The following is a 23614-nucleotide window of genomic DNA, read 5'->3' as shown; positions in this document are numbered from 1 at the left end:
GTCTTTTGGCCAATTTGATTCAGTCCTGCAAAGGCTATGAACCCTGGCAATATTCTGGCAATAGTACTGAAGGCTTGTGCTCCAGAACTTGCTATGCCCCTAGTCAAGCTCTTCCAGTAACTGACGTCTACTCAACAATGCGGAAAATTGCCCAGGTGTTTCCTATAAATTAGAAACAGGACAAATCCAACCCAGGCAATTGCCACCCCACAAGCCAACTCTCAGTCATCAGTAAAGTGATGAAAGGCGGTCACCAACATTGCTATCAAGCATTTCTTCAGCAATAACCTACTCACTGATGCTCAGTTTGGGTGCCACCAGGGCCACTCAGATCCTGACCTCATTACAGCCTTGGTTCAAACACGGGCAAAAGAGTTGAACTCCAGAGATACGATGAGAATGACTGTCCTTAACATCAAGCTGGCATTTGGTTGAATGTGGCCTTAATGAGCTATAGCAAAACTCTGGTCAATGGGAATCAGGGAGGAAAACTCCACTGCTTGGAGTCATACTGACCACAAAGGAGGGCAATCGTTTTAATTCCAGGACATCATGGCAGGAGTTCCTCAGGGTAGTGCCCGAGACCCAACCGATTTAGCTGCTGTGCCAGTGACAATCCTTCCATCATAAGGTCAGAAGTGGGGAAGTTAGCTGATTGCGCAATGTTCAGTGCCATTGTTGACTCCTCAGATACTGACCATATCCAAATGCAACAAGATCTGGACAATATCTAGACTTGAGCTGGCAAGTTATATTTGTGCCGGACAATGACCATCCTCACCAAGAGAATCTAACCATCGCTCCCTGACATTCAATGATATTTCTGTCGCCAAATTCCCCCACTATCACCATTTTGGGGGTTATCATTGACCAGAAACTCAACTGTGTCCAATTACTGTGGACACAAGAACAGATCAGAAGCTAGGAATTTTGTGGCAAGTAACTCACTTTACACCCCAGAGCCTGTCCACCATCAACAAGGCACAAGCCAGGAGTGCGATGGAATACTTTCCACTTAACCTGCATGCATTCAGTTCCAGCAACACTCAAAAGATTTGACACCATTCAGGATAAAAGAGTCCATTACATTGGCATTCCATCCATAGATGTTGGCTTCCTCCTCCACCGACACACAGTGGGAGTAGTGTGTACAATCTACAAGATGCACTGCAGGAACTCGCAAGGCAGAAACTCATCCATTCCAGACAGTAAAAGCACCTTGGCAACCATTCTTTTGTTAAAACCTCCTTTTCTTGCCGTCATGCGTTGATGAATTGAGTGAACAGCTTAGTGGTTGATGATGACGTAAATCCCAGTGATAGATTATTCACATTTACATCTGCATTGTTTCAAGTTTGGATTCAGTATTCATCTCTGTTCAGAGGGGCTGACTTGGATTTATTCCACAATGTTCCATCTCCTTCTGGTATTGGTTTGTGTAAGTTTGATGCAAGTCTTGAGAAAGTGCTGTGCGTGTGTTCATCCCCTGTTTCTGCAATAGTGAATTTTAAGTGTTGGGCTTTGGATAATCTTTATTTTCTAATGCACAGATCTTGGGTGGGTTCTCTCCAGAAAATTCTAACTGTCAAATTTGCATAAAGATTGGAGTAAATCACGTTGGTTTTTGCAATGGGACTTTCACAGTGAATCTCCCTTAGCCTGTGCACTGCAGAGTGCATTAGTGTGAATATCATTAAAAATCTGGAGACCCTCTTCTATTCTATTCCTGCTGGAGAGGCTGGCAGCATTGCGCAGAGTGGGCCACTGTGTGTCAGATGGAGATGTGCAGTAATCCCACACTTCTGACCTCCCAGTTGCTGGCTAGCCCCCCTGGCAGGTTGACCCTAGCAATGCCCAGGGGACACCCCCCCACCTTATCCTTGACGTCCTGGAGGGTCTCCATGGCTCGCCTTCACTCCAGAGGGGTCGGGTTCTTCAGTTCCCAGTTTGGGAAGTCCTGATCCAGCCCAATCTCCTCTTCACTCCAGCATGTTTTTTCAGTCATGGAGGTTTATAGCATGGAAACAGGCTCTTTGGCCCAACTTGTCCATGCCATCCTTTTTTTAAACCCCTAAGCTAATCCGATTTGGCCCATGTCCCTCTCTTTCCATCTTATCCATGTAATTGTCTAAATGCTGTTTAAAAGACAAAATTGTACCTGCCTCTACTATTACTTCTTGTTATTAGTTTGTTCCAGACACTCACCACCCTCTGTGTGAAAAAATTTCCCCTCTGGACACTTCTGTATCCTTCCCCTTTCACCTTAAACCTATGCCCTCTAGTTTTAGATTCCCCTAGCTTTGGGAAAAGATATTGATTATCTAGCTGATCTATGCCTCTCCTTATTTTATAGACCTCTACAAGGTCACCCCTCAGCCTTTTACGCTCCAGAGGAAAAAGTTTCAGTCTATCCAGCCTCTCCTTATAACTCAAATCATCAAGTCCCGGTAACATCCTACTAAATCTTTTCTGCACTCTTTCTAGTTTAATAGTATCCTTTGTATAATAGGGTGACCAAAACTGCACACAGTATTTCAAGTGTGGCCTTATCTATATCTTGTACAACTTCAACAAGACATCCCAACTACTATATTTAATGTTCTGACCGATGAAACCAAGCATGTCGAATGCTTTCTTCACCACTCTGTCCACCTGTAATTCCACTTTCAAGGTGCTATGAACATGGATCCCTAGATCTCTTTGTTCTGTAACTGTCCCCAACGTTCTACCATTATCTGAGTAAGTCCTGCCCTGGTTCAGTCTACCAAAATGCATCCCCTCAATTTATCTAAATTAAACTCCATCTACCATTTGTCAGCCCACTGGCCCAATTGATCAAGATCCCATTGCAAATCCTGTAGTGAATCACTCGATCACAATTAGAAGTGTAATGTGTGGCAAATTTTATTCCTACTTACACTGGAATATGCACAACCTAGACTGCCTTCAATTACACTATGCACAGAGGATTGTGGAGGGGCTTCACAAGGTAAACACTGAAGTTATTTCTGTTGACTGGGGGAATCTAAAACATGGGGGTACAGTCTCCAGATGAGAGGGGCAAACATTTGGACTGAGATGAGAAAGTTCTACACTCAAAGGACTTTTGAATCCTTAGAATTCTCTACCCTGCTGGGCTGTAGATGGTAGAGTTGTGAATGCCCATTGTGGATATATTTAAGGTTGGGATAGACAGATTCTTGGGAATTAAGGGACATAGGGAATGGGTGTCAAAGTGAAGTGAATGGCAGAGCAGGCTGTAAAGTCTACTGCTGCTCCTATATCGTTCTTACACACATTATTAGTGGCAGAAGATCAGCTTCCAAATGCATGCTGAAAACATCTAGCCATATCTTTCACCTTTCGGGAAAAAGATACAGAAGCTGGAGGTCACATACCAACCGACTTCTCTGCTGCCATCAGACTTTTGAATGGACCTACCTCGCATTATGTTAATCTTTCTCTCCACCCAAGCTATGACTGTAACACTACATTCTTCACTCCCTCATTTCCTTCTCTATGAACAGTATGCTTTCTCTGTATAGCGTGCAAGAAACATTACTTTTCACTGTACACGTGACAATCACATCAAAATCTTTCCTCAACTCTCTGTGCTATTATTTTGCTTGACTGACACTACTTGCTGCCATTTTCTATGTTTGAGACACGATGTAAGTATTAATTTTTGTGGCTGTGGTTCTGATTTTGGTCAGAGGATTGTTTGTTTGCTCAGCAGGGATCATAGGAGCTGTTCAAACTTGTTGACTCCGTTTCTGATACCTGCCTGAAGGGTAGTTTGACTTGAACGAGGAGCGAGGAGATAAATCAAACAGTATAATCCTTGATTTTCACTGCCACTTGGAGTGTGGAGACCACTTTGTGGCATATTTCCAAGTTTGCTCTGATCTACCATGACCAATTCTGATGTACCTGGTTAGAGTCTTGGGTTTGGCAACAGTTCAATGATAGTAAAAAGTAATGTCTTTGTCTCTTGCGCTTCTCCCATTCTATCCTACAGTATTTGTGGGGAGAAGTGAAGATATGCATGAAAGGAAATCCCGTAACAACAGTGTGCATATTCTGGAAGTTGTAAAGGAAACTCATGACTGCAATGGTTATAAGACCCGAATGACCTTTTGCGTTTTACATTCGAAACCAATGTTCAGCATAGCAAAACTAGTGACAAATTAGCAGATGTGAGACTGCCTCGGAACTTTTGTTTTAATGTTGGCTCGTAGGAAACCTGAGATTAATTTTGTTCCATCTAATAGTTTCACAATTGTGCCTCCCCTGGGAGCACTTCAATTTGCTAAATACCTTTTGTGCTCTGCTGAAGCACAAAACTGCTGAAGCCTGGGATAGCCTTTTATGTTTCTCCAGAGGGCTTTCACCAACCCAGCCTTAACACTTGATGAATAACTCATGAGTCCCTTCCAAGGCTATTCTCCTTAATCCAGATTGGATTGGGTGAAGAGTGAATTGATTAGGCCCTTCTCGTCCAGTTTAACTACTGATGGGTAGGAGGTGACCACGTTAGGGCAGTTTAGCTGATTAAGTGAACTGGAATATATACTGTTATACAGTGAAGACCCAGTGGGGTATTTTGTCCTTCATTGCCAGAAGGATGGAGTTTAACAACAGGAAGGTTATGTTGTAGTTGGGTAAGGTGCTGGTGAGGCCACACCTTGAGTACTGTGTCCAGTTTTGGTCTCCTTACTTGAGAAAGGATATACTGGCACTGGAGGGGTTGCAGAGGAGATTCATTAGGTTGATTCCGAGTTGAGAGAGTTGGTTTATGAGGAAGACTGGGGACTATACTCACTGGAATTCAGAAGAATGAGGGGAGATCTTGTCAAAACATATAGGATTATAAAGGGAATAGATAAGATAGAAGCAGGAGGTCATTTCCACTAGCAGGTGAAACTAGAATAAGAAAGAGCAGATTTAGGTCTGAGTTGAGGAGGAACTTCTTCACACAAAGGGTTGTGAATCTGTAGAATTCCCTGCCCAGTGAAGCAGTTGAAGCTACCTCATTGAATGTTTTTAATGCAAGGATAGACAAATGTTTGAACAGTAAAGTAATTAAGAGATATAGTGAGCGGGTGGGTAAGTAGAGCTGAGTCCACAATAAGATCAGCCATGATCTTATTGAATAGCGGAGCAGGCTCAAGGGACAAGATGGCCGACTCCTGCTCCTGGTTTTTATGTTTTAATTTATGTTTATTATTGCAGCCATCACGTCTAACGATATATATGGGGCAAATAACCCATAGTGTAAATTTTCTAAGTTGGATATTATCGCCCTCTTGCTTTTCACGCTCATTCCAGTAGCTAGGAGTTGTGGAATCCAGGAATTCTGATCGCAACACCTATCGGTAAACAATAACAACCTGTGCGGTGGGATGTACCGGTCCTTTCTGCCAGTGGAACTTGCAGTCCTGCTGAAGGTGACCCCTGCTGCGGGTTCCCCGATGGTGGGACAGATGAGCCGTTCACAATGCCAAAAGGACTGTAAGATCCTGCTTGTGGGGGAAAAATCCATCGGTGAGGGTTGGGGATGGAAAATTCAGGTCGTAATTGTAGAGCACCATTAACATGCTAAGATAGCCCATGGCACATTACACAAAACAAAATTTGACAATGTACCAGAAAAGATGACTCTAGGGTTGAGGGCCAAAAGCTTGGTCGAAGGAGTTAGTTTTAAGGAGCAAAGCAAAGAAGAGATGTAAATAGGTTCAGGGAAAAAAATTCCAGAGAATAAGGCCTAGACAGCTGAAAGCTCAGGTCCCAGTGCTGGAGCTTTTACAAATCAGGGGTGCTCAAGAGGCCAGAATGAGAATAATGCATATATCTCGGAGGATCATAGGGCATTGCAGAGAGACTAGATCTTGGAGGCATTTGAAAACTAGATGAGAATGTTAGAATCAAGCCATCATTGAAATGATGGGCTATTGTAGGTTTGCAAGCTTCGTATGAGCGGGATACAGGCAGCAGAGTTTTATATGGCCTCGAGTTTACAGAAAATTGAATGTGACCAGGTGCGAGTTGGATTAATTTTATCTAAAAGTATTGAAAACATAAGATGAGGGTGTTAGCAGAAGATGAGCTAAAGCAGGGGTGAAGACGGGTGATGGTACTGAAGTGAAATTGGCTGTCTTACTAACGGCTGTGTGAGTGCAAACTCATCTCAGGGTCAGATACAACACCAAGGTTGGGAACAGACCATTCCAGCCTCTCGATTGCCAGGGAGAGGGCTGGAATTGGTTGCTAGGGAATAGAGCTTGCGGCTGGGATCGAAAACTCTGACTTTTGTCGTCCCAGTATTGAGTTGGAGGAAATTTCTGGTCATCCAGTACTGAATGTGGAACGAGAACTTTAGGGGCTAAGAGAGTGGTGGTGAGGGTAGGCTTGGCTGTCTTCAGGCTACAAGTGAAAACTGATGCTCTGTTTTTGCATCCTGTCACCATAGTCAACATTTGGATGAGAAATAGGAGAGGGCCAAGGAAAGGTCCTTGCGGAACTTCAAATCTGAGAGAGTGGGAAGAGAAACCAATGCTGGTGATTCTTTGCTTACCACTAGATCAATAAGAATAAAAGCAGGTGAGTGTGGCCTGACCCAGTTTAATAATGTTGGAAAGGCATGCGTTGGAGGAGGATGGTGCAGTTAAATATGTTGCAAACTGCTGACACATTAAAATTTTTTAAAAAGACGAGACAAATCTTTCAACTTCCAAAAATCCAGAAAGAAAAATACTAATGTTAGTATTCCTCAAATGAAAACCTTGGCTTTGCAGCTGTGCCTCTGATGTCTAACTCCACTTCCAGCTATCCAAGAGTGGGTAGCTCTTGACCATCATACACAACTGTCTTGTAACAGAGGCGCCTTGCCATCGGATTTATCTTTATCACAGTCACGTTAAATGTCGCTTGTAACTTTAATAAGAGTTGTTTGGAACTGTGGCAGGAGAGGAAACCTGATTGGAGGGATTCAGCCGTGCAATTCCCAAAAAGATGGGCATGAATTTGTGAGTTGGCAGCACATTCTAGAACCTTGTCAAGGAAAATAGATTGGCATTAGAGTGGCAGTTTGCAAAGAGGTCATGAATATCTTTTTTTAGAAGAGGGAAGCTGGCAGCAGATTCGATGGAAAGGTTGGACAACACCTGAAGAAAGAGAGAGAGACAGAGAGAGCGAGATGCTAACGACAAAAACAGAAAATGCTGGAAAATTTCAGCAAATCTGACGGCATCTGTGGAGAGAGAGTAGAGTCAAAGTTTCGAGTCAGGATGACCCTTTGTCAGTGCCGAAGACAAGGGAAATCAGATGAGATTTATACTGTGAGGGTTGGGGGAAGATGGTCTGTAATTGATAGGGATGGCACAGACAAAAAGGCAAAGAGAATGTAAATGGTGACTGAGAATGGAGCTAAGAGCGTCCATTTAATGGATCGGAACGTGTAAGTAGCAGAACAAAGGTGCAAAGTCGACAGTTGGCCCCATTGGGGTGGGGGAGTTGGTTGGGGGGGGGGGCATCAACATGGAAAGCGAGATGCTAGAAGTGGAAAATTAAAAATAAAAATACAAAGTAATGTGAGTGAATAAGATGAAAAGAAGAAATTAAGTAAAGGAGTTGGAGTGGAGGTGGAGGGGACAGTTGTTGCTCTGAAGTTGTTGAACTTATTGTTAAGTCTGGGAGGCCCTAAAGTGCCCAATGGGAAGATAAGGTGCTGTTCCTCCAGTTTGCGTTACGTTTCAGTGGAACATTGCAAAAGGCCAAGGATGGACATGTGAACAGGAGAGCAGGGTGGTGTGCTGAAGTGGCAAGTGACAGGAAGGTCAGAGTCCTTCTTGCAGACAATGGTGACTGAAAGTTGCAGACCTCAGCAAGATGCATACCCCATGTCTCTTTCATTTGTAGTTCTCCATGTAGTTATCTTGCAGTTCTCCATCTCCAGATGTAAGTAATAAATATTGCTTACTAATCCATACCTCATAATGAGGCGGCACGGTGGCAGAGTGGTTTGCACTGGTGCCTCACAGTGCCAGGGATCCGGGTTCAATTCCCAGTTTGGGTTACTGGGTGGAGTTTGCACTTTTTCCCCTGTGTCTGCTTGGCTTTCCTTCCCACAGTCCTAATATGTGCTGGTTAGGTGGATTGACTATGTTAAATTGCACCTCAGTGTCAGCGGGACTAGCTCGAGTAAGCGGGGTTCTGGGGATAGGGTCTCGGTGTGATTGTGGGTGGTGCAGACTTGATGGGCCGAATGGCCTCCTTCTGTGCTGTATGAATCTATGTACCTATTCCCAGCTCTGCTTAATGCTTGCAAGGCCGAGTGGGCTTGTTTGATTTTGTTTCCTTCTGACGTTTGAAGTCTCAGACTTTTGCAGCTGCTATTTGGCTGGAAAATCAATCCAGGCAGCTGTAATGCAAGGTTTGATGTGATTTATGTTACACGGCAGTCTGGGTCTTGACTGCTTTTGTGACGTGGTCACATTGTATTTGAGAGCATTCTTCTGTGTGGTGCCTTTGGAAGGTTAACTCAGTTAAGGATGCCATACCAACGCAAGATGTTACCTGAACATCAGCCAAAGTAACTTGACATTCACAGTAGAAATTTTTGCAGTGGTAGAATTGAGCAAGAAAGCGATTTGATCTGCCGCAGTTGTGGGTAATTTATCAATGGAGAATATCTTTTAATGATATACATATGCAAAAATGCCCAATTGTGTCTCTATTGCTAGCGGTTCTTAAAAGCAGGTCTGTGGTAATTAATTGGGTCCTTAACTGTTATTGATAGGCCTTCACAGCCGTGGAGGAAGTTACTTTGCAAGAATTGCTTCATAAAAGTGAAGTAACTGCATTTTACATGAGGAAGTTGAAGTAAATCACAAAGTTCCTTCAAAAGTATCTACTTCAACTTTTCTTTGTTGTTCAGTTTTCTGTGGCATAATTGAGTTAAAGCAATAAGGAAATGCTGTGTAGTATACCGTATAGTTGCATTCACAACAAAGCTTGCAGTGTCTGTGAAAGCAGACCGACAAAGAGGTTAGTCAGAACTCCACAATTGGGGTTTGTTCTTTTAAGGCAATGGCTGCACTGAGAATTGCCAAATCCTGTCAGTCAGTGGCCCTGGTCACGAAGGCTTCGAGTGTCTACTGCGGTGCTGTAGTACTGGTATTACATGTTTCACTGTTTGAAAAATGTAACGATTGTAGAACCCTACTACAGTTTTCAAGTTTTACTAGGAATGACCCGTGCAGTGATTACTTACCAACACGGAGTTGGAAAAACTGATTTATGGCTGAGTTTTAACTTGGGCATCTTGTGCTCGTGGGATTCAGCTTGCTGGATCTGTCTTTAGCCTGGCTAGAATTTCATTATTCAGTAGTTTATTTAATTCAAATCGTGCATTGCACGAAGCTTCACTTAACAAAAAGATGTTTAACCTTTGGCTATACCATTGACTATGATTACTATAGGTGAGGAGTTTGCACATTCTCCCCGTGTCTGCCTGGGTTTCTTCCATGTGTTCTGGTTTCCTCCCACATTCCAAAGATGTGCAGGTTATGTGGATTGGCTGTGGACAGTTGCCTCCCCCTCCACCCCAAGATGTAAAATTTTATTTATTAGTCACATGCAGGCTTACATTTCACAGTTACTGTGAAAATCCCCTAGTCACCATACTCCGGCATCTGTTTGGGTAAACAGAGGGAGAATTTAATATGACCAATGCAGCTAACCAGCACGTCTTTGGACTATGGGAGGAAACTGAAGCACTCGGAGCAAACCCGTGCAGACACAGGAAGAACACATGCAAACTCCACACAGACGGTGACCCAGGCCAAGAATTGAACCTGGGTCCTTGGCGCTGTGAAGCAGCAGTGCTAACCACTGTGCTACCTTGCTACCCCAGATGTGTCGGGTAGGGGAACAAATGAGGTAAAAATGTGGGGTTATGAGGATAGGAACTCAGTAAGATGCTCTCGCCAGAGGATTGGTGCAGACACAAAGGGCCAAATGGCCTCCTCCTGTATTATAGGGATTCTAGTTGTATAGAGTGCAAGCCAAAGGGAGGGGAATCCGTGCATCCATGGGGCCTAGGGCACAGTGGCACTGACGTCTTTGGTCATTGAGCCTCTTCCATGACAAAGTGGATTTAGCCCCAAAGTCATGACGCCGGGAAGCCATAGAATTCCCGCAGTTCAGAAAGAGGCCTTTCAGATCGTCGAGGCTGCACCAACTCTCTGAAAGAACCCCTTATCCTAGGCCCATCCCACCCCTCCACACAGACAGTCTCTGAAGGCCGTGATCAAACCCAGGCCCTTGGAGTTGTGAAGTAGCAGTGCTTGCCACTGTGCCGCCCTGTGCACCATGCTGCCCTCACCAAGCAATGACCTACAGTGTGGAGACTCAGTTTCTGAGTACACTGGGCCATTTATTTGAGTTCAAAGCCAGGAAAGTTTGAGGATCGATGCCAGGCCTTGTTAGTCAACCCCAACCAGGTGCAGAAGTGAGCAGCCACAATTGACCTTGCAGCCCTGGTCTCAGGGGGAGGAATTGACCTCCCTAGAAGTATTTTGGCAGCTTGAATGTTCTGGGTGGATTAAGTTGGGGCAACCTGAAACCTGGGAGATAGGAATCCATCTTCAACACTCAGCCACTTCTAACTTGGAACTAAATCCGACAATCCTACTCTGAGAGGCTGAAAGAGTTTGGAATGGGGAAGGGACCTAGAACTGCAATACAAATGCAACCTTCTGTAATTGGGGCTGATCAGAAGCACATTGTTAAAGATGCTGTGCCTATGGTGGAGTGGGTAGTTGTTTCCAATATTGGCTTCCAAAATAGCTCTGGTCTCCAATAGCTTTGTGCCAACAAACCATCCCACACCTCCCAACAAAAGCAAACATATAATAGATGCCCCCCCATTCTTTAATCCAGAAATCCTCCAAGAGGTCCAGAGCAACATGTACCAAAGACGTGGGGAAAGGATCATTTATTTCACCAGTATCTGGTCTGCCTTGTATCATGGTATAATTCATCATTGGTGTGATCAGGAAGAGCTTGGTGCTATTATTATTGTCGGGGCTACTGATTTTGTGGTTCCTGTGGGAAGATTCACAGGATGTGACATTCAAAGCAATGAGAACCTTCCTAGACTGCCTTGTAATAGTAGCCATGTTTGATGAAATTACTGTAAACCTGGGAAACAGTGGTGCAGTGTCTCTCATTGCTGCCTCACAACGCCAGGGACCCGGGTTCAATTCCAGCTCTGTGGACTTTTTTTTTAATTCATTCGTGGAACATAGGCGTTCCAGCATTTATTGCCCATCCTTAGTTACCCTTGGAGGGCAGTTGAGAGTCAACCACATTACTGTGGCTCTGGAGTCGCATGTAGGCCAGACCAGGTAAGGATGGCAGATTTCCTTCCCTAAAGGATGTTAGTGAATCAGATGGGTTTTTCTGACAATCAACAATGGTTTCATGGTCATCAATAGATTCTTAATTCCAGGTATTTTTTTTATTGGATTCAAATTCCATGATCTACCATGGCAGGATTCGAATCCGGGTCCTCAGAACGTTAGCTAAGTTTCTTGATTGACAGTCTAGCGATAATACCACTAGGCCATTGCTTTCCCACTGCCTGTGTGGAGCTTGTACATTCTCCCCCTGTTTTCCTGGGTTTCCTCTGGGTGTTTCAGTTTCCCCCCACACTCCAAAGATGTGTAGGTTTGGTGGACTGGCCATGGCAAATTGCCTCTTAGTGCCCCAAGATATGTAGGTTAGGGGGATTAATGCAGTAAATATGTGGGGTTACGGTTTACGGCCTAAGTAAGATGCTCTGTCGGACAGGCGATGCAGACTCGATGGGCCAAATGGCCTCCTCCTACACTGTAGGGATTCTAATTTGAATTAAAATGGATTAGAGGAGCTACCTCCACCACCTTCAGTGTTTTTTGAATCAACAGTGGTCTGGTTGAATATCTATGCATTTGTGTGCTGACATTGAGTAAGGCTATCCTCAGAAATAATCAAGTATTGCTGTTATGACTGATTATGCTGAAATGTTACATGACTAGATGATGAATTTTTCTGTGGTAAGGTTCTCTTGCTCCAGTATTTTTTTACTATTTTGGTCCACTGCCAACAAATGATATAGTTGCATTTCCCTGTCTTTTTGGGAATTAGATAAAGCTCGACTGAAAACTCACAAGCATGTGCAGTACGTTAGAAAAGATGATTGCCTCACGTGTATCTTCCATCACCGAAGGGCGATCACAAGGGAAGCGAATAGAAACCTTTCCCAAATGACTGGCTCTCTGTGGGAAGCCTGTGGTGCAGTTGTGTGATTTGGGGCCGTGTAACATCTACTGCTTGTCCTCCCATGTTTTCTCAAGCACATATAAATGCTCACTCTTAACTAGAAGGATAATTTGTCCACAACATAGATACCCATTCCCACAAAAACACGTACTTGTTGCATATTGGTTCATTTGGCTGGTCTCCTTTTTTTTAATCATCAATCGCTGAGTACTAGTTTTCTGATTTAAAAAAAACTGCGGAATGACGCATGTTAAGATTGGTGGGTTTGTGATACAGCGAACCCTAAAAAAAAAATTAAAGCAATAGATTTACTGTGAAGTAGGTACGGTGGCACAGTGCTTAGCACTGCTGTCTCACAGCGCCAGGAACCTGGGCTTGATTCCCATCTTGGGTCACTGTCTGTGTGGAGTCTGCACCTTTTTCTCCATGTCTGAGTAGGTTTCCTCCAGGTGCTCTGGTTTCCTCCCACAATCTGAAAGATGGTTAGGTGCTAAGTTCTCCCTCAGTTTACCCAAACAGGCGCCAGAGTGTGGCGATTAGGGGATTTTCACAGTAATGTCATTGCAGTGTTAAGGTAGGCCTAGTAACGTCATTGCAGTGTTAAGGTAAGCCTAATAACGTCATTGCAGTGTTAAGGTAAGCCCACTTTTGACGCTAATAAATAAACTTTTATTTGCATCACTGTGTCACTACACACCTTACTGCACATTTGTTATTTATTTATTAGTCATAAGTAGGCTTGCATGTCACGGGTGTAGATTTATCAGCATATTTATTGAGTGTGGGACAAAGTGCGGCATCTATTTTTCCAGGTGCACCAGGAGTGGTTATTTCTTCTGTTGACGAGTGCTGACTCTCAATTTTATTCACTGGTTTTTCTCCATCCTCGCACCTTGTTCAGATTTCCTTCTGCGGAGAGTGAAGTAGCGAATATACAAAACAGTCGGCCAACCTGGGCAGTAGAAAAGCTAAGAGAATTTAATGATCAATCTTGCCAGAGTTTACGAAGCCAGGTGGGGTCGAGAAAATGATCTCACTGGCATGGTGACAGCTGCACCCAGTCATTGCTAGATATTTGCACGCCCAGCATGACTAAGCAATTAAAGGCTGGAGAATATGCGCATTGGTGACAGTTCAGGGAAGGTTCACTGGTCTAATTCCTGGGATGATGAGGCTGTCTTAAGAGGAAAGGTTTGTGAATTTGGAAAAATGAGAGGTGAACGCGATATGAAATTCTGAGGGGGCTTGACACGATAGATGCTGAGAGGATGTTTCCCTTTACCATCTTTTAAACTTTGATTTATTATTGTCGTATGTACTGGGATACAATGAAAAGTGTTGTTTCTTGCATGCTATACTGTTCACAGAGGGAGAAGGAAAGAAGGGGGTGCAGAATATAGTTTAATTTGATTTATTATTGTCACATGGTGCCCCAGTGGTTAGCACTGCTGCCTCACAGCACCAAGGACCCGGGTTCGATTCCCAGCTTGGGTGACTCTGTGGACTGTCCACATTCTTCCTGTGTTTGCATGGGTTTCCTTCAGGTGCTCCAATTTCTTCCCACTGTCCCAAGATGTGCAGGTTAGGTGGATTGACTATGCTAAATTGCCCCTTAGTGTCAGGGGGACAAGCTAGGGTAGATGCACGGGGTTATGGGGATTGGGCCTGAGTGAGATTGTGGTCAGTGGAGACTTGATGGGCCAAATGGCCTCCTTCTGCACTGTAAGATTCTATGGGATTCTATGTTCAATTAATATACCATGAAACATATCGTTTCTTGCACACTATACAGACAAAGCATACTGTTCATAGAGAAGGAAACGAGTGCAGAATGTAGTGTTAAATTTATAGCTAGGGTGTAGAAAAAGATCTACTTAGTGCGAAGTAGGTCCATTCAAAAGTCTGATTGCAGCAGGAAAGAAGCTGTCCTTGAGTCGGTTGGTACGTGACCTCAGACTTTTGTATCTTTCTTCTGACAGAAGAAGATGGAAGAGAGAATGTCCGGGGTGTGTGGGGTCCTTAATTACGCTGGCTGCTTTTCTGAGGGAAGCGGGAAGTGTAGACAGTCAATGGATGGGAGGCTGGTTTGTGTGATGGATTGGACTACATTCATGACCTTTTGTAGATTTTATGTAGTGTCACAGTCATAACTAGGGTTTAGAGAACGATCAGCTTCATATATGGTAGGTCCTTTCAAAAGCCTGATGGCAGGAGGGAAGAAGTTCGAGCACAATTAGGGATGGGTAACAAATGCTGGCCTTACCAGTGACACCCACATCTCAAGAAAGAATAGAGAAAGCTGTTTCAGAATAAGGGATTCTCTTTTTCAGACAAGGAGAATTCCTTCTCCCAGAGGGCTGTTAATCTTTTGAATTCTGTACCTCATAGAGGAGTGGGGGCTGGCTGATTGTAGATATTCAGTCATGGATTTAGACACATTTCTGATGTACGACAGAGTCAAGAATTATGGGAGGCAGACGGGAAAGTGGAATTGAGACTGCAGTTCAGCTCAGTGATGATTTTGTTGAATGGTGGAACAGTCTTGAAGGGCAGAATGACCCGATTTATGCTCCTGTTTCTTATGTTCCTAAATTTCAACATTTTAAAGTGAAGGTTTCAGGGTGTGTTTTACAAATCACGTCTGGGAGAGATTGAAGTGACAGAAAGTAAGGGCCGAATTTCTCAGCCCTAGAATGGTGAGCTAACATGCAAAGGGGGCCAACAAAATAATGGGAGTCACGTGGGGACCATCTCCCCATGCATTCCTGTTGATAGGGCAGGGTCCTGGGGTTGAGCTGGCAGTTGGATCAGTTGCCCACTCAACGGAGGTGGTCACTTAATTGAAGTCATTAGGGGCGACCTTTCACACACACACTGGTGCTGTGTCTGCGATGAATCGGACTCTCATTACGTGCAGAGGCCGACAGTTTAATGGGAGGAGTCTCGGCAAGTTGAGAGGGCCACTGCCACCAGAGGCTCCATCACCTCAAAGAGGGGGCCACCCCTGGTGGTCCCAATGCTGCCACTGGAAGAGTTTCCTTTCTGATTGGAAGGGCTTACCTGCTTGTTATTTTTATTACAGGTAAGCCTCCTCCAGTGCCTCCGTTTTGAGGTGCCCCCTATATTTCCTACCTCCTTCAGCCCTATGGGGATGCCAAGGTCTTTACACTGACAGCCCTCGAACTGACCCTTTAATTCGAAGACCGCTTCTGGAATATTCTGATACAGGATCTGCTGCCCAGCAAGTACAAACTTAGGGCCTCAATGTCAGGGTCCCAAAATTAGTTGGGAAAATTCAGCCCTGAATATCTTGGTTTTGGCCATTGCAGCTGAATCTTGACCGAGGGAACCTGGGGAACAGCTTGCTGTACTTCGAGTGTTGCCATGGAATATTTCTACAAACACCGGAACAGTTACACATATTTGAAAGATGATGCACTGAGTTAAGGTACTCATGTTCTGGAGTCAAACTTGAATGCACAACCTTCTGACCTTGGCATTGCCAACTGAGTTAAAATGAGATGAGTCACCACAAGGGATTGCACCTCTGAGGCTTTTATCTACACAGAACAGTTGTTCACTGTGGTTACTTTTTGAATCATTTGGGGACGTTGTGAATTTTCTGAATGCAATCTTTAATTTATATTTCCTCTTCTTTGAGTCAGAAGTTCAGAAGAATTTATTAATCGTGGGCGGGGGTGGTTTCCTTAAAGTGGGGGGTCAGGAGCAAGGGCAGGATGGTGACTGTCAGCGTTAAGTGATTGTTGATTGGTCACTTCAGGGCCTCGCATGAAGATGACCATAGGCCTTCCCATCCAAGACTTAATTGTGGTGGAGGCAGGAAGGCATCGATCAATATCAACCCACCAAATATTCGGGGCCTCCTGCCTCTTTCCTCATCTCCTCTGGGGGTAAGAGACTGTGCTTGATATTTGTGCCTGAATGAGGGAAATTAGTGCATCCCTTACTGAAAGTCCTTCCTCTGATAGGTTCGAAGCAGCTTTGGGTGTTTGGAGGTCTCCATGCATGAAGGAATAAGGGGAAACATTCCTCCTTTTATTTTTACTGGGCTGGTGCTGCCAGCTTCTAACACCCTTGTCTCATAACCATTCAGTAAATTAGTTCGGCTGCTACTTTTAAGATCAGCATCAAGTGGTGAGACTTGGCCACCAGCTTTAGCGAGTCTGACAAAGCTACCTTTGGTCTACTGGCAGTTGGTGGCATGAATCTGAAGATCAGCACTTTACACACACTTCTGTTGTCCTTCAACAAAAACAGGCGACAGCTGAGTCAGTCCTCGCCTCAACCTCTAATGACCCACAATTTCAAAGTGAGATCAGATTTACTTCCTGAATTCCGTTTTCGCTTTTCCATCCATCTCGCTGCCGTAGATATATACTTTTCGGTTAAATTCTGCTCAGCAAAGGGAAACTGGAGAGTTTGTGACCAGTTGCAACCAAGTTGGTCACGCTTTTGTCTCAAAAGTCACAAGGTTCAGGGTTCAAGTCCCACTGCAGATCCTGAGTACAGAAATGCAGCTGTGAAGATGCCGGCGTTGGACTGGGGTAGGCTCAGTAAGAAGTCTCACAACACCAGGTTACAGTCCAACAGGTTTATTTGGAATCACAAACTTTTGGAGTGCTGCTCTTTCTTCTTTGAGTCTTTGTCTCTATATGCCGTGTTTGTGAACCCTACCTCTCTGCTCACCTGATGAAGGAGCAACACTCCAAAAGCTCGTGATTCCAAATAAACCTGTTGGACTTTAATCTGGTGATGTGAGGCTTCTTACTGCACAGAAATCAAGGCTGATGTTTCAGGGCAATACTGAGGGGATGTACTGTACTGTTGGAGGTGCTGTCTTTTAGACGTAATGTTAAACTGAGCTCAAGTGGATATAAAAGGTACATGGTACTATTTAGGAGAAGAGTTAGGGGTGTTAGGGCCCTGGTGTCCTGGCCTGTTTACCAATAGTGTCGCAAAATAAACAGATTATTTGGCGGTTAGCACGTTTGTGTGTTTGCTAAATTGACTGCCCCGTTTCCTACATTTTGACAGTGACTGTATTCCAAAAGCTTCATTGGCTGTCCATAGGTTGTGAAAAGTGCTATCTCTGCCTATCTTGTGGTCAGAAAACTGGGGAAAATCTTAGTTAGGAGAGTGGTGGAAAATTACACCCTTGAAAGCACTTGCATTTCCTGTGTCCTGGGGATACTTTGAAAGCACAGAGCCAAGGAAACAAACAGATATCGGAAAAACCTCTTAATCTATAAGGGCAAGAATCAGACTTTAAAGTCTTTAAACGGTCACTAATCAATTTCAGTGTGACGTAAGTGCTAAAGAATCTGTCTACACGCATGAGTTGTTTGAAATATAAATTTTTTCTCATATCTCATCCTCTTTGGTACCTAAATAAAACTTTCTGTAGTCAAAATAATCCATTAGGAATTTCCAGATAACCTCAGGCTGTGGAAGGGAGAAAAGAAATATTAAATAGAATTTTAGACCATGACCAAATGGAGTCTTTCTATTCACTGCCACTGCACTAATTATTAATGGGGATGGAGGGAAAGAGCCACGTACAAGTTGAAGCAAAATGAGAGTGAGCATTAGGCTAAAGGGTTGGATTTAATTTATTATTGTCACATGTATTGGGATATAGTGAAAAATATTGTTTGTTGCGTGTTATACAGATAAAACATACCGTTCAGAGAGTACACAGGGGAGAAGGAATGTAGAGTTGCAGGATATGGTGTTACAGTTACAGGTAGGGCAAAGAGAAAGATCAACTTAATATATGGTAGGTCCATTCAAAAGTCTGATGGCAGCAGGGAAGAAGCTGATCTTGAATCTGTTGGAATCTGTTTTCAGACTCTTGTATCCTTTTCTTGATGGAAGAAGGTGGAAAAGAGTATGTCTGGGGTCAGTGGGGTCTTTTATTATGCTGGCTGCTTTTCCAAGGAAGTGTAGACAGAGTCAATGGATGGGCAGCTGGTTTGCATGATCAGTTGGACTATGTTCATAACTCTTTGTAGTTTCTTATGGCCTTGGTCAGAGTAGGAACTATACCAAGCTGTGAAACACCTGGGTAGAATGCTTTCTATGGTACATTGGTGAGAATCATAGTAGACATGATGAATTTCCTTAGTCTTCTGAAAAAGTAGAGATGTTGGTGGCGCATGGAGTGACCAGGACAGATTGTTGATGATCTGAACAACTAGAAACCTGAAGCACTCGACTATCTCCACTTTATCACTACTGATGTAGACAGGGGCTTGTTCTCCACTATGTTTCCTGAAGTCGATGACTATCTCTTTCATTTCACTGACATTGACCCCCTCAACAAATACAAGAGCATAAGTAGCAGCGATTTATCACATTACAATCAGAAGCTAACCTATTGATAGAACTTCACCTTGCTGCTACAGTTTGAATCTAAACTCCTCTCTGTTATCCTTTCGAAAAGCTTGGATAGTGAAAATAGATTCCCAAAATTCACCAATTTGTGTTATTAATATATGTATGTTTGCAGAAGCCAGGATGTGCCACAAATGAACCACATATAGTAGTTGTATGAGGATAGCAGGTGGCCAATGATATGGCAAGATACGAAGTAGGAAGAATAGATTGATCGCTGGGATGAAAAATTTGTTCTTTGATGAGAGATTGGGTACAATGGTACAGTCTCTGGAATTCAGAATAATGAGAGATGATTTAATTGAAAAGTGTAAGATTTTGAGAGGGCTTGACTGGGTGGATGCTAGATGTTTCACTTGGTTGGAGAGTTCAGAACCGGGGATACAGGCTAAGAAATGAGATGAGGAAAACCGTCTTCACTCTGACAGTTGTGATTTTTGGGATTCTCTGGCCAGAGAGTTATGGATGTCAGCATATACAAGGCTGAATCAGAGAGAGATTTGGGCCCCAAGGGAATTGAATCGGAGAAAAGGGTGGGCAAGTGGAATTGAGGTCATTGATCAGCCATGATCCTATTGAAGAGGGGACAAATGACCTACTCGTGCCCCTGCTTATTTATTCTGAATTAGGATTATTCTGGATTATTATTGGGTCTCCATTTCCCATCTCATAACCACAAAGAATATGATTGTTTTTAATTTATTCATGGGATACAGTTGTTGCAGGCTGGCCAGTATTTATTGATGTGGAGATGCCGGCATTGGACTGGGGTAAACACAGTAAGAAGTCTCACAACACCAGGTTAAAGTCCAACAGGTTTATTTGGTAGCAAAAGCCACTAGCTTTTGGGCCTCTGACCCTCTGTCAGGTGAATGGAGAGTTTGTGATCAGAACTCTCCCCTCACCTTACGAAGGGTCAGAGGCCCGAAAGCTAGTGGTTTTTGCTACCAAATAAACCTGTTGGACTTCAACTGGTGTTGCAAGACTTCTTATAGTATTTATTGCCCATCCCTACTTGCCTGAGGGCATCTGAGAGCCAACCACATTGTCTGGAGTCACATGTGGGCCAGACCAGGTACAGATGGCAGATTTCCTTCCCTAAAGGACATTAATGAACCAGATAGATTTTTCCGACACTCAGCAATGGTTTCATCAGTAGGTTCTTAATTCCAGATTTTTTTTTTAATCGAATTCAAATTCCATCTGCCATGGTAGGCTTCAAACCCAGGTCCCCAGAACATTAACTGAGTTTCTGGGATTAATAGTCTAGAGATAATACCACTTAGCCATTGCCTCCCTTGATCTTTTGAATTGCAAGATGGTAAGAAAATAATGTACCATTCTGGGGGGGAAAAGAATCTGAACTTATGATGGAAGTCAGGAATTATCAAGTTTTACTTTTCCCTAGTGGGGAGACACGAGCAAAAGCAGTGGGTTATGGTAACTGAATAAATCAATTCTTTTAAACTGCAATGCAGTGAAAGGTTTTTATTGGCATTTTATGGTTTTTATTCCTCAGTCTTTAACATGGCAAATTGGTCAGTGGTTAAATCAAATTCCATGTTATTGGATGAGATTCTGAGAATTTTATGTTGGTGGTTGAATTCCCTAACTACCAACCGTTTCTTTTTCATAAAACTACACGTCAGTAGTTCTTTTGGAAAAAAGGTTGTGGAAAAAGAGTGATTATATAGACTTGTAATAAATAGTGTGGAAATGGGCCATTCTACCCTAACTCATCCTTTCCCAGTAGATCGAATCTTGCAGTTCTGGCCTCCTCTTTGTAAATCTTTCCCGCACTCTGATATTTCTGTATCATAGGAGCATAGGAGATAGGAGGAGGCCATTTGGCCCATTGAGCTCATTCATCACGATCATGAATAATCATTTAACTCAATAGCCTAATCCTGCTTTCTCCCCATAACCTTTGATTCTGTTCACTCCAAGTGCTATATCTAGCTGCCTCTTGAATACATTCAATGCTTTGGCATCAACCACTTTCCATGGTAATGAATTCCACAGGCTCACAACTTTTTGGGTGAGGAAGTGTTTTCTCATCTCTGTCCTAAATGATCTGCCCTGTGTCCTCAGACTGTGATCCCTGGTTCTGGACTCCCCCACCGTCGGGAACATCCTTCCCGCATCTACCCTGTCCAGTCCTTTTTCATAATTTCCTCCTCCAAGTCACTCACCATCCTGACTTGAAAATATAGCGTCGTTCCTTCACTGGCACTGGGTCAAAATCCTGGAGCTCCCTCCCTAACAGCACTGGGTGCACCTATATAATATGGACTGCAGCGGTTCAAGAAGGCAGCTCACCACCACCTTCTCAAGGTCAGTTAGGGATGGGCAATGAGTGCTGACATTCCATAAAGTGAATTTAAAAAAAAATCATAGCTGTGCACAGCCCCTCCTGTACTGTAAGATTCGATACAAGTTTAGCACATCAGTTCTAATGAACTGTTAACTTCCACACCACAGATGCTGCCAGACTGGCTGAGTGTCTCCAGCAATTTCTATTTTTACTTCAAATTTCCAGCATCTGCTGTATTTTGCAGCTCTATTCATATGATTTCTATACTTATCAATTCTAACTGTCTAAAAATAAACCAGGAGCTTGGTTTGCTTTTTTTCAAAATGCCCTAATGACCGGTGTCGCTACTTTTAATGATCCTTTTTGTAATCCTCGATCACTTTGGTCCTTCAGCCTGCTAAGATTCATGTCTTCTAAGTAACATATCACCTCCTTATTTTGCTTCCCATATTTTGTACATCACACTTCTCATTGGGTAGACTGGGACTATTTTCCTCTGGAGCGCAGGAGGCTGAGGGGTGGCCTTATAGTGGTCTATAAAATAATGAGAGGCACAGATCAGCTAGATAGTCAATATCTTTTCCCAAAGGTAAGGGAGTCTAAAACAAGAGGGCATAGGTTTAAGGTGAGAGGGGAGAGATACAGAAGTATCCAGAGGGGCAATTTTTTCACACACAGGGTGGTGAATGTCTGGGACAAGCTGTCAGAGGTAGTAGTAGTGGCTGGTACAATTTTGTCTTCTAGAAAGGATTAAGACAGTTACATGTGTAAGGTGGGTTTAAAAGGGATATGGGCCAAATGCAGGCAATTAGGATTAGCTTAGTTGTTTTAAAAAAAAGGGCAGCATGGACAAGTTGGGCTGAAGGGTCTGAAGGCCTTAGAGGCCACCCACATACCCACTAAAACTCTACCAGACACCCTCTTAGATGATTCAGGTGATCAACTGTAATTAAATGTATCCCCAGAGGTGTCACCGCGTGACATGCCCCATGCTCCAGCCACTTACCAGTATTTAGAATCATTCAGTACAGAAAGAGACCATTTGGCCCATCGAATCTGCACTGATCACAATCACGCCCAGGCCCAATTCCCATAACCCCACATATTTCCTCTGCCAATTCCCCAACACTAGGGCCAATATATCATCACCAATCAACCTAACCCACACATCTTTGGACTGTGGGAGGAAACCGGAGCACCCGGAGGAAACCCACACAGACATGGAGAGAACGTGCAAACGCCACATAGACAATGACCCAAGCTGGAATCAAACCCAGGTCCCTGGTGCTGTGAGGCAGCAGTGCTAACCACTGTGTGAGCCCTAACATGATGCACTGCTGACCTATGCCAATTGAATGACATTTGACTGTCAGCCAGACAGTCTTTTCTCCCCATTTTCACCATTCTCATACCTGGTAAAGAGAAATGTTCAAAGAAAGATTAAAAAAAAAACAATTTTTTTGACATCCCGATAATTTTCCCCCAGCAATTCCTTGAAACTATTGGTCAACCCTGGTGGGTAGATGACCCGATGATGATGAATACAGCCATCTTTACCTCCAGAGACAAACGAGAGAGAATTTGCCTGATCTGTCTCAGTACCAGTGTGAAAGTGTCTTGGCAAATAATCCAGGAAGCTTGAAGTCTCGCTTTTCAGATTGGTTTATATATTCTGATGGACCCCTCAGCCGGAGTTCCTCTTTGTTCCTATCTAGTATCATTTGATTGAACATGGAATATGACTTATCCTTGTCTTTCCAAATTCCTCCCCGCCTGCCTCGGGATTATCTCTTACTCTAGTACCAAATTGGAAGCATGCTCTTCAGAATCCTTGCTCATCGCTTCATAATTTTGCTCTGGGTTTGTGAAATTGCCGACAACTAAGTTATCTTAGATCTTTTAAAGTGCCCCACTTGCAATGCCTTTTATGCTGGGTTGGGCGAATGCCAGTGAAGATTGGCAATGCAGTTTGTGCGAAGAGTGATATCATAAGGTGTACAGGCTGCAAAGTATAAATTTGACCCTATCTTGACCCAGGATTTAACCTTCAAAATTAAGGTGTTGAACCTGAGTATTGTATGCAAAACTTTAAAAGCTACCTCTTTGAACAAGCTTTTAATTAGATGTCCGAAAATTTCTCATTTACATTTCCCTTGTCCAATTCCACCACCCCATCACACTCCCATAGTATAACTCTTCGCTGACTCTCATTCCTCTCAGCTCTGATGAAGGGTCATCTAAACTCAAAATGTTGGCTCTGTTCTCTCTCCACAGATGCTGTCAGACCTGTTGAGATTTTCCAGCATTTTTCTGTGTTTGATTCAGATTGTAGCATCTGCAGTATTTTGCGCTTGTTCTAAAATCTTTTATGTGGTTTAGTGTTAAATTTTGTTAGCAGATCTGCAAACTGCTTTGGGATATTTTACTCCGTTAAAGGCACTGTATTAATGCTGGTCATGGTAGTAGAAATGGCAAATCATTCCATTTCCTGAAACAACCTATGTGAAAATCTAATGGTTCCTGGCATAGAAACATTTAGGAACATAGGAATTAGGAGCAGAA

General features: G+C 43.5%; 1 protein-coding gene across 2 annotated transcripts in view; it reads left to right on the top strand.

The window, feature by feature from the left end:
- LOC145353860 (proto-oncogene tyrosine-protein kinase Src-like) overlaps positions 1 to 23614 on the top strand; it is a 186635-nt gene that overhangs the window by 65889 nt on the left and 97132 nt on the right. The window lies entirely within an intron of this gene.

The sequence above is a fragment of the Carcharhinus amblyrhynchos genome, chromosome 16 (assembly GCF_965287045.1).
Source record: "Carcharhinus amblyrhynchos chromosome 16, sCarAmb.v2.hapA, whole genome shotgun sequence".
NCBI classification, from domain to species: domain Eukaryota; kingdom Metazoa; phylum Chordata; class Chondrichthyes; order Carcharhiniformes; family Carcharhinidae; genus Carcharhinus; species Carcharhinus amblyrhynchos.
Note: the sequence above shows the minus strand (reverse complement) of the source record. Positions and strands in the feature narration are given on the sequence as shown.